Below are 15,298 nucleotides of genomic sequence, written 5' to 3'. Positions count from 1 at the left end.
CACATCCATGCGAAGTCAGTGAAAGGCCTCCCCTTTTTTCAGATGGCGTGGGCATTTCGAAAAAGTAGCTGCATCTTCTCCAATTCAGATGTCTTCACTAAAGTGAGGCTTCTCCCAGCAAGGCTCTCTTCAATGCTACCCAATGCTAGTTTTAATCCTTAGACTCTCGTGATGACTTCAGGCATTCTTATGGTCCTTTACTGCCTCAACTTTAAAATTATTAGTTCCCACCATGAAACTGCTCATTTTGTTTTTTCTTTGGCGTACATGCGGCAATCCTTACAAAACATGACAACATTTTCGTTATCAAACACAAGCCATTCACGACCCATCAGCTATTTGGCATTAAAAAAAAAACATTTTTTGTTTGTTTGTCTGTCTTCGTCCCTTGCCTCATTCCTCTTCTTTCCCCCAGAAGTCTGTCCCAACCACCGCCAGTATATTAGTAGCTAACTTAACTCCGCCAGTTTATTAGTAGCTAACTTAACTCCCTGCTATTTCAGTCTATATTTCAGTCACCCTGCTCTGGCTCCATTCGTTCTCCTTCCTTGTGTTTTCTGGTGAACACCCTTCATTTGTTTCCATGGTTTTATTAACACCTGGCAAAATGAATTTCACCCCGTAAGTGTTAATTTAGAACCCTGGTTCAATGCACAGTAAGGTGCGGTTACAGGATCAAGTTAACTCAGCCCCCACCCCAAATTCAAAGGGCTGCTGAGTACAGTTGTGGGGCCAGATCAATCCCATTTATTAGAGCAGAAAGAGTGTTCCCTTATGTCCAAAGGCGCAATAGAGAAAGTTATAGCAACAGACAGGGAAAAAGGCTTTTACAGCAAATACATTATAGTTTCAAAGTAAGATGGCGGAACTTGTCCAATCTTTGATCTGTGCCACCTAAACAGATCAGTTAGAAAATTAAAATTCTAAAACTGACTGTCAGACAGATCGGGCTGACAACTTAAATATATAACTCTGACCTTCTCAAATATATTGATTAAAATAACCTGTGAATTTAATACTTAAATTATTAAGGCGTATACATCAAATAAAATATGTACATTTTACACAAAATATATGTTCTATTTCTTGTAATTTATTTTGGTTTGTTCAACTAAAAAAAAATCACATAACTGACATTAAAGGGATAGTTCACCCAAAATTGTAAATTCTGTCATCATTTACTTACCCTCATGTTGTTACAAACCTGTATACATTTCTTTGTTCTGATGAACACAAATGAAGATATTTTGAGAAATGTTTGTAACTAAAACGTTTGTGGACCCCATTCACTCCCAAAGTAGGAAAAAATAATGCAATGGAAGTAAATGGGGTCCACGAATGGTTTGGTTAGAAACATTTCTCAAAATATCTTCCCTTGTGTTCATCAGAACAAAGAAACTTATACAGGTTTGTAACAACATAAGATTGAGTAAATGATGACAGAATTTTCATTTTTGGGTGAACTATACCTTTAAGAGATTTTATTAAGTTACTTTAATAATTTATTTTAGAGATATTTACAAAGCCACTGTGTCACAGTGTAGTATGATGTTGAGGCACTGTGACTAGCCTTATTACACAGCTATTATTATTACACAGCCACCATTAACACCAAGCACGATTCGAATGCCGGCATTTAATGTATACACGGATCTGTGTAGTGGTGTAGTGTATTGTGCATCTGTGTTTAATGTTAATGTTTTATGTTGTTTATCACTGTTTGTTACTTTCCAAACAAAACTACATTTCATCTGCCATCAAACATTGACTATGTTTACATGCCGTAAATATTCGGGTTATGATCAGGTTAAGGTCGGGTTTCTGAAACATTCGGAATAACCCGTTTACATGCGTGAGCAGAGAGTTACCCCTGTATACATGGAATTGGCAATATCCCAAGGTAAACGGTGATTAAACGGTAAATGCAGTGATTTTGCGTGGCTCACTAGTGCGCTATGCGGTTTTACCTTCATTTACTAAAATAAAATAATTATTAAGCAGGGTAGGCCAGGTTACATGTCTTTCCTTTTTGAGAAAAAGATTAACAAGCTATACTAGCCTTCAGCTAAATATATTTTTGAAAAAAAAAAATTAATTGAAGAACAATTTTCTAACAAGAAGGTTTTTAAGTGCAAATTTACAGAGCATCGGTAAATACAGAACACAACAGTGTCTTAAAGGAGTAGTCTACTCATTTTCAATATTAAACTATGTTATTACCTTAACTAAGAAGAGTTGATACATACCTCTATCATCTTAGTGCGTGCACGTAAGAGCTTGGGCGCGCTGCAACACTTCGATAGCATTTAGCTTAGCCCCATTCATTCAATGGTATCAAACAGAGATAAAGTTAGAAGTGAGCAAACACATCAACGTTTTTCCTATTTAAGACAAGTAGTTATACGAGCAAGTTTGGTGGTACAAAATAAAACGTAGCACTTTTCTAAGCGGATTTAAAAGGGTAACTATATTGTATGGCGGAATAGCACTTTTGGGAGTACTTCGACTCGCCTGAAAAATCAGCTCCCCTTCTCCCTATCATAATGGGAGAGGGAGAGTATTACTGCGCCGAGTCGAAGTACTCCCAAAAGTGCTATTCCGCCATACAATATAGTTACCCTTTTAAATCCGCTTAGAAAAGCGCTACATTTTATTTTGTACCACCAAACTTGCTCGTATACGCACTAAGATTATAGATGATAGAGGTATCAACTTTTCTTAGTCAAGGTAATAACATTTTAATATTGAAAATGAGTAGACTATTCCTTTAAAGAAATTAAAATTAGACAGTATGTATGCACCTATAAATGTACAAAACGAATGCAATAGCCTACAGAAGGAAATGAATATTTATTCATGGCATTTTCAATAATATATTACTAAATAAATTAACATCTATAAAGTATGGCTAAATTAAGCTGGATAGATTATTTTTAGTCAGACGGATTTGTCATCCTTTCAGAACAAGCTTATATGCTATCTATAACAACTTACATTATATCCTGAGTGTTACTTGGCCGAAACTATGTAGAAAATAGCCTATGCGAGTAAAAAATTACAGAACAAAAATGTTTAGCTCCCGTGGATCGAACGAAAAGCCGTTAATTAAGCGGACTGAGGATGTGCAGAAACAGTCGAGTCGGCAGACGATCATCAATGTTTATAATGTTTCACGCAGGTACTGTTGATGAAAAACTTTTATATCTAAATGTCCAGGTAAGAGTGAAGTATTCAGTCAGTTAATAATAAAGCCACCGGTGTTATTGGCTGCAGTTTCCTTTTCCACGGAACAGACGCTGTATACAAACAAAAAGGTTTTTATTTTAAGTGGTTTTATTGCTGGTAAGCAATCAGTTATATTATGGCGCTTTGAATTTGTGTTGATCAATTAGATTAAAGTAATTTTAATCTTAGAAACTGCATCTAGATGCAGACGACGCTACAGTTATTCTGTCATCTTTCACTTTTTTCACACATTCACTGTACGATTTAACGAAATATGAATAGCATAGTATTACAAAAAAACAAGTACCTCTCATAACTCTTGACAATCTATTTGGCCTTTATTATACATGTATGATGTGAAAAACAAGAAGGGCATAGCTATATGAATTTAATGTGAAAAGGGCGGTCGTTGCGATTGATTTCCTCCTCGCTCTAAAAGTGTGGTGCATCTCAGCATGCTACCTCTACTCCCTGCGGGTTTTCTGGCGCATACAAGAAGTTCCTCTACTCAAAAGACCAAGATTCCTTTGGTATAGAACATGTGCAGTACACAAATCAATGTTCCTTTTGATGGGGATATGCCGATACGCGTTTACATGACCAAAATTTCGGGTTAGAAAAGGGGTAACCCAGGGCTAATATTCTGGATTTTAAAAACAGGAATATGAGCATATTCGTGTTTTTGCCGGTGTTTACATGGACGTGCGCGACCGTGTTATTGCTAATATTCCGGTTTGAATGGGTTATTGGCTGCATGTAAACGTAGTCATTGAAATAACCACACGTATATTCTTTATCTACTATCATTTATTGGGCAACAAACATGTATACAAAGATTAAAACACTCACCAGTTTCCATTTTCCAGAACCAAATCTGCACAATAGGGATGTTACCAGTGACACCAAAGCTCCGAAGCGTGTGTCAAAAAAATGAACCTATTTTCATTGAAGCTTTGTATCGAAGCTTGATTCCTTCTGGCAAAATCACGTGACCAACGACGACTGAAGCTTCGTTTCACACATTATATCACACGTTTCATCATCTGATTCAAAGGTTTTAAATTGTGCGATGAGCGGCGCGCCCTCTTGGGTTGTATTGGAGTATTGCATTACACGGAATCAATTGCTGTATAGTGAGTTTATAGTAAAAAGCCTTTTCTGCACGACTTAATACCATGATATTTTTTTTAAATTGGTTCACATTTTATACTTTTGAGACAAGGTCTATCCTTAATTTGTTATTTTTGTTTGGAGTTACCATTTGCATGAAATGGAACATGCTTTGGTCATGGATTTTATATTTTGTTAAATTTATTTTTTAATCTATCTGTCAATCCATTAATTCTTGCTTTTATAATTAATACGTTGTTTGGTTGTGGAACATTCTGTGATACAGAACTTTCATCAGCAGAGGTCCTCATCAAGCTCTGATACAAAAAGCTTTGAGTAACGAAACATTTTCCGATACAATTGGGTTGAAAGCTTCACTGCTTCAAGAAAGCTTCACTTCGTCATCACTACTGCACAATATACAACCTGGATTTTTATACACTTACCATGCTGAGCAGCCATTTTGCTTGTGACATCATATGGGTCACCAGTTCATGCCCGTATAAAAGTGTTCTGTTTTTCTGTTTAAAGTCTTACTGGTTGTTTGATATGTGTGTGGAATTTTGTGTTTGTTCTTATGTATTTTCATTAATGTATATTTTGTTGCCAATTAGGGCTGGGACACGCGTTAATGTAATCGAAGACGTTGACGCCAAAAATACGTCGACGCAAAATATCCGCGTCGCTTTGTCAGACCCAAAAAGGCGGTGACATAGAGGAGTTGCAACGTGAGTGGCTCCAGTCCACGCCGGCTTCACAGCACGTGTGAGCAGTGCGTAAGCGGCGCATGTTTTTTCAGCGCCCATGTTAACAAGCATGCTGCAATCGTTGGTGCTGCGCTGCTCAAGCTCAATTAAAGTGAAAGTGCTTTGTTTATGATTTAAATGCTCGTGGATTGACGCGAAAAAGTGTCATTTCACCTTAATATCATGAATGTGATGCCAAGTGTGTTTTAAACAGTCATGACTTTGAGCAATTTAAAAAAAGCCATGAAATATGTAAAAACACACTGTTTCCAGAAGACTGCGCTTTTATTCACTCTCTGTACAGCAGTAAATGAGTCCTCATCTATCTTAATAAACTTAAGAGAAGAGATTTAATAATGTATACTTCTTAAGTCTAATTGTGTTTATATCTGTCATTACATGGACTAGAACAGCACGAAAACAATGTGGATTAAACAAATCAAGTTATAAAAATGACACTGTGTGACCATCAAAAGGAACATTGAAGAGGTTTTGCTCATAAATGCATGCAAAATAAAGTAATTTGAACTTGAGATTTTTATACTGTTACTAAACTGGACAGTATGCGCTGCAAACGCTTTATTGAATGGTACCTCTGACTAAGAAGGCATTATTTTGCACTTGTATAGTCTTTTTTTATTTTGAAATTTCAAGAGCAATCAACATATATTGAAATGTTTACATTCAGATATGTAAATCAACATGTATAAATTGCTATTAATCGTAAAAAAATAATCGTTTATCCCAGCCCTATTGCCAATGTATGTTTGTTAGTCAGAGGAGAAACCCCCACCAATTTCAAAATGGTTTGATCCAGGGGCGGAGCTAAGAATATAAAATGGCTCTCACACAGTCAATCAGGGTGGGTTGTTGTAGGAGTTTGTGTTTGGCTGTGTACAAAGTTAATTGCTGATGCAGTTCAAGTCAGTTGATTTAGCTGAACTAGCGTGTAAATACTTTGTATATAGTGTGTATTTTGTACAGTTCATTTTCTTTTTGATTATTTTTCTATTTTTACACCATGTGTCATTAATAAATCACCCTTCATCTGAATCCAAGTGGCTTCTGTGTCACTTTTGCCTCCTATCCCCCCGGTCAAATCCTAACACAATGAATCATTTTTTACAGTGTATACATTATGAACTTACGCTATTATTAAATGCATATAAATAAAAATATGTAAAACTAAACAAAGAAGATATCATACAGGAACTGTATGTAAGCATATTTTCTTGTTCGGTCCACGTGGGTATAATACATAATTAAATACATAAAAATGGTCACATATTCTTCTTAAAAATCAGACTCAAGATGCGTCATTTGATTAATTAGGAGCCAGACCCACAGGGCTGTAACCCCTATTGTATCCATATGTTTTATTATTCATCTTCTTGGCCAATGGGAGTCTATGGCAGCCCTATGAAGGAAAATTATGAAATTTGGCACAGTTGTTGTGGTGGTCCTAAATAGTCATGTGAGCAAAGATGTGGTCACTAGCATTAACTCTATAGCACCACCAGCGGCTCAAAAATTTTATGTTCAAACTGTTTTAACTGGTGATCTGTTTAATTCAATTCAAATTTTTTTATATAGCGCTTTTCACAATTGTTAATTGTTGCAAAGCAGCTTTACATGAGTAAATGTAGAGGAGAACACAGAAAATCAATAGATATAAGAAGTAGAATATAGCGGCTAAGGATAAATCGTACAAGCGAGTGTATTAATAATGTAACGTATACAGTAAAGTGCTAAGTTAAGCCAAAATTGGCTGACTCTCACTGGGACAAAAAACCCCCTAGGAGAAAACCCGGTGGGAAAAACTCCTAGAAGGACAAAAACCCTAGGGAGAAATTAATATATATTTACATATATAGACATGGTAGGGATAGGAAGCGAGTAAGCGGATTAAACTGGTTCAGCCGGTGGTCGTTGGTCACGCATCGGCTGGGCATCACGTTGAAGGACAGCCAGTAGATCAGTAGTGGGATGACCTTCACAGCAACAGGAACTGGGTCTGTTTGTCTCATTGTCCTCGGGGTCGAGGACGAGACAGGGAGACAAAAACAGAATTCTATTAGCGTAGGGGCCGTTTGCATGTAATAACTACAAAATAACTACTGCGGGAAATGTACCTTTACTGGACATTCTATGTGAATGCTTTGTTAAAGAAGAATGTCTTAAGTTTAGATTTAAATTGCTCGACTGTGTCTGATACTCGAACATTTTTGGTAAATCATTCCAGAGCTTAGGGGCCAAGTAGGAAAATGATCTACCATCTTTAGACACTTTTGATATTCTAGGGATAATTAAGTAACCAGAATTTTGTGATCGCAGTTTACGTGGTGGATTGTATTCTGATAATAGTTCTTTAATATACAGGGCGCTAGGCCATTTAAGGCTTTGTAGGTGATTAGTAATATTATAAATTGTATGCAATATTTAACTGGTAGCCAGTGTAAAGATGCCAGAATTGGACTAATGTGGTCAAACTTTTTAGATCGAGTAAGCACTCTTGCGGGGGCGTTTTGAACCAGCTGTAGCTTGTTTACCTGATTTGCATTGCATCCCCCGAGTAACGAGTTACAATAGTCTATTCTAGAGGTCATAAAAGCATGGATTAGCTTTTCTGCATCTGATGCAGACAGCATATGGTGTATTTTTGAGATATTTCTAAGATGGAAGAATGCTGTGCGGCAGACGTTGGAGATATGACTATCGAAAGATAGATTGCTGTCAAACATTACGCCTAAATTCTTAACCGTGGAAGATGGCACCACCGTGCAGCCATCTATGGACAACTTGTAATCTGATATATTATGTTTGGAGCGATTTGGTTCAATAAAAAGTATCTCAGTCTTATTGGAGTTTAGCATAAGAAAGTTATGTGCTATCCAGTCCCTAATATCACTAATGCAGTCTGTTAGCTTAGCAGACTGCTGTGTTTCGCTAGGATGTGACGAGATGTAAAGCTGGGTATCATCCGCATAGCAGTTAAAACTTATGTTATGTTTCCTGATAATGTCTCCTAGAGGTAACATGTATAACAAGAATAGGATAGGGCCTAGAACTGATCCCTGAGGTACGTCGTATTTAACGGGGGAGTGATAGGACTCTTCCTCATTTACATAAACAAAGTGATATCGATTGGTTAGATACGATCTAAACCAGGCTAACGCCTGACCACTGATGCCAACATAGTTTTCTAGTCTATTGAGTAGGATTCTGTGATCTATTGTGGCAAAGGCTGCACTAAGGTCTAGTAATATAACGCCTGTTTCACACATACTCCGTATGCAGTGCGTTTGCGTTGCGTATTGCAGTACGTATGCGGTGGGATCCGTCAAGCATCCATTGTGCTTTCACACATACTCCGTTTGCAGTGCGTTGCTAACCGCTGCTTCTGCGTATCAAATGATCATGTGATTGACACTTTCTGTTGAAAAGCGCCTCATCAATAAACAATATAATAGCCTGCTGTGTTTTTTTCTTCACAAAACAATATACTTTAGATATTATTTGATAGACTAGTTATGATGTTTAAAATCTCTAGTGTAGTGGTCAGGACACATAATGGATCAAAGGTCTATTTATCTCCACATATATCAAAAATATAAATTAGCATTATAACTTTTGAAGAGAAAATATAGGTGACAGGCACTATTTATATATTTCCTACTATTTATATATTTGCATAGACGAGAATATTTATATAACGGCAATGAACGTCTCATATGGCAAGAAATATTCTCACATAATTAAAATAACAGCATAATGACATGAATAAACAGACAAGGAAGCAAGAGTGACATGCAAATTGTATTATTATTACCGGAAAAACAGCAATATTACTGAAATAAACTCTGAGGTAAATACGCCAAGTCTAAATAAGCTCAATAACAGTTGAAAAAAAACATTATTATCTCCCAAAACTTTATATGACAAACATTATATTTAAAGCAAATGTATTCTTACAAACATTCAAGATCCACACATTATTCCATATTACTCCCGTTACTGAGCACGTTCGTCTCTCGCCTCGCTCTGTTATAATAATGCTGATTGACAGGTGCGCTTCCCCGTCTTTCAAACACATCAGTTTATATAGTTCTCCTTAGAAAAATTAACCATAATTTTAACGGTTGACAAAACGTTTTTTGTCAGATTGATTATGATTTGTATGACCTTATTTAACAGTTATGGATATTGTGATCAGACAATATGAATTTGGTTACTGTTGTTTTACTACAAATAAAAACTAAAAGACTATGTTAGTATAATTAAACAATGGTAAAATTTATAGTATACTTTATGTATATGCATGTATATAAACACGGTAGAATATTTAACAAGATGTTATATATATAATTTTTCAACTCGTGGTGTTTTGCTTTAATTGCTTCATACTGGGATTAAACAAATAAGATTACAGAAAAAACTACTGAAAAACTTTATTTACATCCATTTAGAGTGAAATTACTGCATTTTTGGTTAAATCTGTGTTCATTCTGACCACAAAACATGCGCTATCACTTTAAATCAGCGCGTGCAGCTTGCGTGCTGTACAGCAAAAATAGACTCGCTGCCGAAACGATCGCAGCACTGCTGCACCGCACCGCATCTGCAACGGACCAGACGGACTGCATACGTATGATGTGTGAAAGCTCTAACCTGTTAACATGGCTACGTAAAAAATTACGCACCGCAAACGCACTGCATACGGATTATGTGTGAAACAGGCGTAAGGATTGAGATTTCACCACGGTCAGATGTTAAAAGGAGGTCATTTGTAACTCTAAGCAGCGCTGTTTCTGTGCTATGGTGGGGCCTGAATCCTGATTGGAACTTTTCATATGTATTATTATTCCCTATGTGCGTAGTAGCTGGCTTGCCACTACTTTTTCTAATATTTTAGAAAGAAAGGTAGATTAGAGATTGGTCTAAAGTTATTAAGATCTCCCTGGTCAAGGTTTGTTTTTTTAATGAGCGGTCTAATAACTGCTAATTTGAAAGCTGTTGGAACGTATCCTAATTCTAGCGATGAGTTAAAGATATTTAGTACCGTGTCTGACACTACATGAAATACCTCTTTAATTAATTTTGTGGGAACGGGGTCTAATATACAGGACGATGATTTAGATGACTTTACTAATTTAGAGAGCTCTTCTATTATAGTAGGTTTAAATGACTCAAGATGTTCGTATGATAATCTAGTGGTAAATGTACTATTGGGTAGAGTGGTGGCTGCTTGCGTAGTTTCCATGTTTTCCCTAATAAACATAATTTTGTTAGTAAAGTTCATGAAGTCGTTACTATTGTGTTGGAGTTAACTATTGGTTTCTGTTTGTTCTTTGTTTCTAGTCAGTTTCGCAACTGTGCTAAAGAGGAAACGAGGGTTGTTATGATTTTCTTTAATAAGCGTACTGAGATAGGTAGATCTGGCGGTTTTAATAGCCTGTCTGTAGTGTTGAACTCTCTTTCCATGATGAACCCCATACCTCTTACTTTGTGTTTCGGTAGTTTCTTTCCATTTTTCTAGCTACTTTTTTAAGGGCTGCAGTATGATGGTCATACCATGGAGCTGGCGTTTTTTCTTTGATTCTCTTTTTTCGAATGGGAGCAACGGCATCCAACGTGCTAGAGCAAACGTTGTTCAGGTTTTCTATTATAATATCCAGATCTTCACGGTTATCTGCTACATGTTTCATTTGAGACAGGTCTGGAAGAGTGCTAATAAAGCTATCTTTAGTGGTGGAAATTATTGTTCTGGCTAATCTGTAGCATGTTGTAGACTGAGCGGTCCTATTTAGAAGTATTGTGTATGACACAAGGCAATGTTCTGAAACAGCATCGCTCTGGGATGATATTTTGATGTAATTAATATTGAGTCCGAGTGACAGAATTAAGTCTAATGTGTGCTTACGAGTATGCGTGGGCCCTGACACGTTTTGTTTAATACCGAGAGAATTTAGAACATCGATAAACGCACGTCCTAATGCCCACGTCCTGTTTAATCTATGAAATTTCTAATTAGTACACATGACTACTCTTACAGTAAAACTCCATTTTGAATTGTACTGTGTTGTGTTTTTTCACTACTTCTCCTTCAATTTTCCCTTACAAAAATGTTCTGTGGTAATCCTGTGGTATATCATGTGATAAAACATCACAGGTACCACACAAAACTTGTGTGGTAATTGTGCGGTATTGTGTTGTTTTTTGGGACACTTTACCACAGGATTTTGTTGTAACGTCTGTAATATTCCTGCAGTATTCTTATGGGATTGTGTGGTATTAATTTCATATTTCTGCGGTATTTACCACAGGATTTTGTGCCAATTATGTAAGATTACTGCAGTATTCCTGTAATATTCTTGTGTTATTACTTTCATATTTCTGTAGTATTTACCACAGGTATTGTGTTGTTTTTGGGACACTTTACCAAAGGATTTTGTTGTAACGTCTGTAATATTCCTGCAGTAATCTTGTGGTATTACTTTCGTATTTCTGTAGTATTTACCACAGAATTTTGTTGTAATGTATGTAATATTCTTGTGGGATTGTGTGGTATTACTTTCATATTTCTGCGGAAATTACCACAGGATTCTACTGAGGTAAATGTCCTCAAAACACTGCTTATTTATGATTCAGTTATATGAATTATATAATAACTGTTTATATATAACAGTTTTATCTCAAAGTAATGGTAGTGCTAAAGTGTACTGTATCGTTTCTGAGGCTGCTAGGTTTGAAATCTTCCATTTGTTTTGTTTCTGACGTAAATGTAACCCTTGGATCCAACCATTTTGGGACACTGGCAGAGGATGTGACATGCTCTTACATTAAGTCTTTTTTCAGTTGCATTAAAACATATTAATGGCAAGTGTTTCATAACACTGCGTTCAGCACAAACTGGGCTACAATGTTATATGAGCTACATGTATGTACATGTTTGTATATTTGAGAGAATAATGTTTATGCATGGTTTTTGAAAAAGCAACATTTTAAGTTATTGCTATAAGTCCACAAAACCCATACTAAACATGTTTTTACAATACTTTTCTAAACATGATCTAGTAGTCTAGAGTTTTTTCTTTAAAATGATGTGAAAATCATTCTGCCTACTCATTCACATATAACAATATATTGATTTAGAAATTTTAAGACGCATTTTGTTTAGAGGGGCCGTATGCGAGAAGGATTGATTGACAAGCTCGCTGGCTTTTTGCCTCGTTATTATACCTAAACATGCATTATAACGTAGGGAAACGATCATTTTACCTTTATTAGTTTTATTTTTTGAACTTAAAAATCAACCATTCTGATGACTGGTGTCCACATCCGAGTCACCAACTCCGAAACTCCACCTCAGACAGCCACACAGTCACCCCACTCTATTCAGACCACCTGAAGATCAAATAGATGAAATTAAAACACCTCCAAGACCTGAAGGAAGTCATCCCAAAAGACTTTTACAGCTTTTATGACAATTTGCTTCACTAGTTTAATATTGGATGCAGTATTAACAAAGTCAGTATGATGGCAATGTCACACCACACACAGACACTCACAGATACATGCACACAGACACACAAACAAGGGCTCACCCTACTTACAAACACAAATACACTCAGTAATGGGCTTAATATAGGAAAACTTAACTATGATTTCATCTGTGTTAACCTATGATATCAGTTATTGATGCATTTTAAATATTAGGTTATTCCCAGGCTTATTATACATGTGCATTGAAGTTTTAAAATGTATTTAATACTTGAATTAAATTGAATGTGTTGGATACCACCATTAATTTATTTTGTGCATGTAAAACACCCCAATTAGCAATTTTATTTATGGGAGAAAAAAGGGCTGTTTAATTAATATAATAATTCTTTTTTTTTTTTGGAAAATGTTGTGTTAATGTTGATACACAACAGTATATGACAGCAATATAAAGGCATAATACCAACATTAACGATACAATGTTTAATAACGTAATGTAATAATGTTTAAAAAATAAATCTGAAAAAAATGATGGTTTTGGAGATACAAGGATTCCACCCGACAGCGACGATATAACAAATAAATGTAAGAAATTGAGAGTGCAACGTTCAACTATGGTCAAACATAAACAGTTTTTATTGAACAAATATTTAAGGCATGATCACACTGAAATACAAAGGCTCATTTAAAAAAAATCCAAAAATAAAATAAGGGCACAAAAATGAAAGCCCCCTAAAGGACTTCACACGTCAGCAATAAACAAAAAAGGGGGTTAGATAAGAAAAGTAAAAAGCATTGTGCAAAAACTCAAAAGCCCCCCCATAAATCAAATTTCACAATTCATCAACACAATTATTTGTCCTTTGTGTTCTGCGTCATCACACTGCATTCGCCATGGTTGCACCATTTAAACCGCTACAACCAGGAACAGCACTGCTACATTCACTGCCGTTAAACTCTGCCTTTAAAACTTCACGATCCATTATTTTAAAACTCAGATAGTCGTGTCTCAAACTTTGGGATGCCAGGTCATCTGTGTTATCTTTGAAGTTTTGGCAGAAATTTAACAGCTCATGAAAATTGCGATCATCATAATTTTGTTGTGAATGGAGTTTACCTCAATTGTTATATGTCCATTCAAAATTTACTTGATTTTTGTGGTTTTACAGAAAGCATCACATGTATTACAATGATTCATTAACGTTGAGGCATTTACTCTATCCATTTTGTGGAATTTTGGACATAAGTCACTCACTCTTATTTGTGCATCGACAATTTCTCACTCCATGGTGACAATTTCATCTTCAACAGTCTCAAAGAAACAACCCAAATCCTTCAGAAGCTTTATCTCGGTCTGCAGACTGGTAGAAAGGCATGGCTTTGTACCAATCTTCCTCACAGAAACATTCTGCAATTCATACCACTGTCCAACATCAACATGGCCATCACCCCACACAATTTAGGTCATGCTGAAAGTCTTGTCAGCAATGCGGTAAGTTTTCCTCAACACTAGCTGGTTACTGCGAGTCAGGGACTGCTTCTGAAACAAGAGCCTAAGTACTTTGACGGTCACCTATGACAAATTAAATACAAATTTTAAAATGGCTCATTCCTTAACATGGACCTCACTAAATTTAGGGCTAAACCTCATATCCCTTACTCGCCACAGTAACATATGCAAACTTTAAACCTTTCAGCATGAAAAAAATTACCCGCTGATATTGCCTGACATCATTGCAATCTTCATTAGTGTTCTTGAATCACTGATGGCTCTCAGACCATCATCAAAAGCAAACGGTAACAGTCTAATAATGGAAACTTTGCTGTAGATGTTGACAATGACATCGTCTCTTAACTGATTTTGAAAAGAATGGCTTAATCTTACCCCACTTAGTTTCACAGGACTCCTGTAAGGGGAGAATAAAAAAACAAGTTGCAATTTCACTTGACCCAACAATTACACAATACAGATTAATAACAAATTCTACTATAACATTTTAGAGTCTGCCATGTTGAAGGATTTGACAATGTTAATGCTAGGTCTTGGCAAAGTAGAAGTGTTATGCTGCAGAATGTATTGGCTACAGCACGTATTAACTACCCCAACACAACACTTATTCTTTCTCTTCATGTTTAATGATAAATCTAAGAGAGACAGTTCTGTCACTTGCCTGTCTTTCTCCACACACTCAAAGACATTGTGGTGCTGCATATAAAATACCACAACACGAGTATTGCGGTCAGCCTCCTGGAGTATAGCTGTGAAATATTTTGCCTTCACAGACTGCAGTACTGGGGACACTTGTTGAAGATAGCCTTCCACCTCAGAACAGGGTCTTTTTTGCTGATGACATCTTGCATGTGGGGAAAATCCTGTAAAAATAAATAAATAACTTTGTAGTACACTGAAAAAATAAGAACTTAATGTGACACCTAGATTACAAACGAGGAGTTACTGTGAGTTCCCACCAGACGCGCTAGGGGCGGCAAAAACGCGCTATTCACGCGTAGTTAGATGCTTGAACATTTTGAGTTTACTCGCTGTATTCGCGCGTGAAAGCCGCGCGTGAAATTCTAGTCTTTCGAGACATTCACGCGGAAATTCGCGTCATGGGAGGGGTTTCCGCCAGGCCGCAGATCCAAGCATGCACCCACTCCTTCAAGAGCTGCCCTGACGGCCGCCTGCAGCGCTACTTCCGGCCGGCCTCAGTTAGATG

Source organism: Paramisgurnus dabryanus, chromosome 8 (genome assembly GCF_030506205.2).
Source record: "Paramisgurnus dabryanus chromosome 8, PD_genome_1.1, whole genome shotgun sequence".
In the NCBI taxonomy this organism is placed as follows: Eukaryota; Metazoa; Chordata; class Actinopteri; order Cypriniformes; family Cobitidae; genus Paramisgurnus; species Paramisgurnus dabryanus.
The sequence above is the reverse complement of the archived record's forward strand: the minus strand, read 5'-3'. Positions refer to the sequence as shown.